Genomic DNA, 3,549 nt, shown 5'->3' on the forward strand with positions numbered 1-3,549 from the left:
AACAACCCTTTAATACGGTTTCCCACAATGTGGTGATGTCTCACCATCAAATTGTTTCATTGCTACTTTATAACTGTAAGTTTTCTACTGTGATGTATGGTAATGTAAATATCTGATATGCAGGATAACTGATATGTGACCCTTATGACAGGGTCATTCAACCCTGAAGGGGTCACAACCTATAGGTTGAGAATCACTGGCCTAGTGGTTCTCTTGCCATCAAACCTGGCAACCTGACCTCAGTCCCTGGTACCTACAAAGTAGGAGTATCTACCCCTGTAGGTTGCACTTTAGCCTCCAGAGAAATAAATAAATAATTCATTTAAAAAATTCAAAAGACTACCCAGAAGAGATACGCATGCTATACATACCTATAATTCAAGCACTTTGGGAATTGACACAACAACCAAGGTTCCAGGCCAGTCTAGGTTAGACATGGAGACCCTGTCTCCAAAACAAAACAAAACAAAACAAGAATATCTAGATAATGAGTATGGTCTCACACACAGATTCTGCCAGCATTTGGGTGGCTGAAGCAAGAAAATCCTGAGTCCCAGGACAGCTTTTCTACAAAGTGAGACTCTGTGAACAAAAAATAATGTTAGAAGGGTGTCTCAATTGGTAAAGTGCTTGTTGCACAAACACAGAGACCACAGTCCCTCCTTTTTCACCTGCATAATAAAACCCCAGGTGCAGTAGTGCATGTCTGCAATTCCAGGTTTGGAGAGGTAGAGACAGGTGGGGAACCTGGAGGCTAGGAAGTCTAGTTAGGTGGGTGAGCTCCAGGTACAATCAGAAACTCTGCCTCAAAGATACTAGCAGGGCTCAGAGTGATTGAAGGAGAGGCCCAGTGTCAACCTCTGGCTTCCACACAGGCACACTCTTGTACCACACACATGCACACCAAGACACACACACACAAGCCACGGTGACTTCTGTTGTCCTGGAGCAAGGACTGTACTAATTATAGTTACCTCTAACTGTAAATGCATTCAGCAAGACTTATCCCTTTCGAGTGATTCAGAGTGTAGGCAGCTGGTGCTTCAGCTGTGGACAAAAGAGAATTAGGTCAAGTCCATTACCAAGAACACAGCTGTCCTTTTCTTGATGTCTTCCTGTCTCTTAGATCCCGCATTCCCATCTGCCTGCAGATGTTGTTGGGTTCACCTTCCGCATAGAATGGAGTTATGGTTTAAGTGACCTATGTCCCTGTGCATTTGAACATGTAATCCCCAGTTGGTGCTGTTTGGGGAGGTTATGGAATCTTCAAGAAGTGGAACCTTGCTGGAGGAGGTATATCACTGGGGTCAGAGTCGGAGTGGTTCTAGCCTCACTCCACTTTTTATTGTCTCTTCACTACCTATGTGTAGGTGAAATTATGATCAGCCAGCTTCATGTTCCTGCCTTCATGCCTCTCCCTGCCCGCTGCCAGGCTTCCCCCACCACGAGGGACTGTCAGTCAGTCTGGAACCATACGCCAAAATAGCCTTCTTCCTTAGGTTGCTTTTGGTCCTGGTATTTTATCACAGCAACAGAAACGTAACTCCTACTCCGGGAGTTACTCCCCCTTCACATTTGTCCCAGGTCTCTGGTTTTTCGCTGATCGCTTCAGAACCTCCAAGTACCACTTCTGAGACCTGAATTTGAAACACCATCCCTAGGCTTGTGTTGCTTGCTACCCGGTGGATCTCAACATTTGGGACGGCTATGGAGCCTTTTGTGAGGTGTGACCCACCAACATAGGTCACTGGAGATAGCCTCTGAAGGTTTTGTAGCCTGGAGATAGCCTCTGAAGGTTTTGTAGCCTGGAGATAGCCTCTGAACCCAGATTCCTGTAACTCTCCACTTGCTGGCAGGACACAAACCTGTGGTCACACACTCCTACCGCCTTAGATGGGGCTCTTCAACCCTGCCAAAATCAAATGGATCAGAAATCACGGGCCAAACTCAAGCGTCCCTTTCTTGATTCTTCTGTTGGGTACTGTGGCTATAGAAACAGGAACATAACTGATGCAGTAGCTGTGTATGACCTTCCATGGCTCAGTGTGGTGAGTCCAGTGAGAGACATCCCCAACAAGTTCACACATATTGGCTCCCTTATTCTGTTGGTGGTGATGTTTGTAGGGGGTTATGGAACTTTAGGGGGTAGAGTCTTGCTGAGGGCTGCATGTTGCTGTGGATGGCTTTCCCGAACATATAGCTGCCTCACCCCTCTTCCAGTTGGCTCCCTTGGCTTCCTTTATGCACTGATGTGATCTCTCAGCTACCTGCTGCCACATATCCCCTTGTCATCATGGCCTATCCCTTTGGAACCGCAAGCTAAAATGAACTTTATCCTATAGCTTGCTTTTCTTCATGCTTTGTCATAGCAACAGAAAATTAACTAATACACATTCCAAACTGTTGGAAAACCCTTTCAAAGGGAAATATCCTACACAACCTGCCCCGCCTTCCCCCCTCCCTCCAGGCTCTCTGCCCTCACAGTATGTTCATTTTCCTAAAACTGTGCTTCAGTCCCTTCTACATACTCGAAACTGCTGCTCCCAAACATCACAGCTGGCACTTTCCAGTTCTTCCTCGAACGTCAGCTTCCCAGTCAGACTGCCTTAGGAGCCGACTGCTGCTGCTCCTCACACAGTATCCCAAAAATGCTCCCTTATCTTTCCCACACAAACATTAAGTGTTTTACTTAACTTCTTGTTTACTGTCCAGGACATAAACGATACAGGTGTTTGTAAAGTGGCTCACTCAGTGCTTTGAGTGCAAACAGGAGTATCTGAGCCCAGATAACCGCCAACTAGGAATACTGGCACTCGTAATCCCAGGTCTGCGGAGGCAGAGCCAGCAGTATGCCTGAGAAGTACTGGGAGGCCTTTCTGGCCTAATCCAAAAAGGCCCTGATCCAGCAAGAGAGACCGGGTCTCAAATTACACAGTGCACTTCAACTGAGGAGACACCTGAAACCAACCACTGCTCTCCACACACACACATGCATAGAGCGCACTCATGAAACGACAGAAAGAACAGTTAATGGAAGGAGGGACATTAGTGAGACAGGGGCTTGTCGCCAGCAAGACTAAGCAAGCGCCGTATGTAGAAGATGAGAAGACTCAGCCTTGGCTATCATCATTGGAAAGGGAAACATAGCTGGAAAGTGCTTAATAATTAATCATGTCTAGGGCTAGAAATATATATATATATACACATATACATATATATGTATATAGTTGACATAGTACGGAGCATATATATGGCATAGTATACACCTAATAGGCACAATGCAATCTGTTTTGCCTCCAGCACTGGGACCAGCAGTTCATGTCGGTCTTACTAGCACTTGGAAGGTGGGGGGGGGGGCAGGAGGATCAAAAATTCAAGGTTATCGGAGTTTTAGATGATCACTGGTTACAGGTGACTTCATCTAAAAAAATAGTCATCTATCATGCATGCATACATGGAACACGGGAGCCGAAGCGGGGGGGGGAGGGTCGGTACAGAGGATGACACGAACCGCATCGGGAGCAGGAACTAGTCAGAAAAAATGAATTG

Source organism: Mesocricetus auratus, unplaced genomic scaffold (genome assembly GCF_017639785.1).
Source record: "Mesocricetus auratus isolate SY011 unplaced genomic scaffold, BCM_Maur_2.0 Super-Scaffold_100037, whole genome shotgun sequence".
Classification (NCBI taxonomy): domain Eukaryota; kingdom Metazoa; phylum Chordata; class Mammalia; order Rodentia; family Cricetidae; genus Mesocricetus; species Mesocricetus auratus.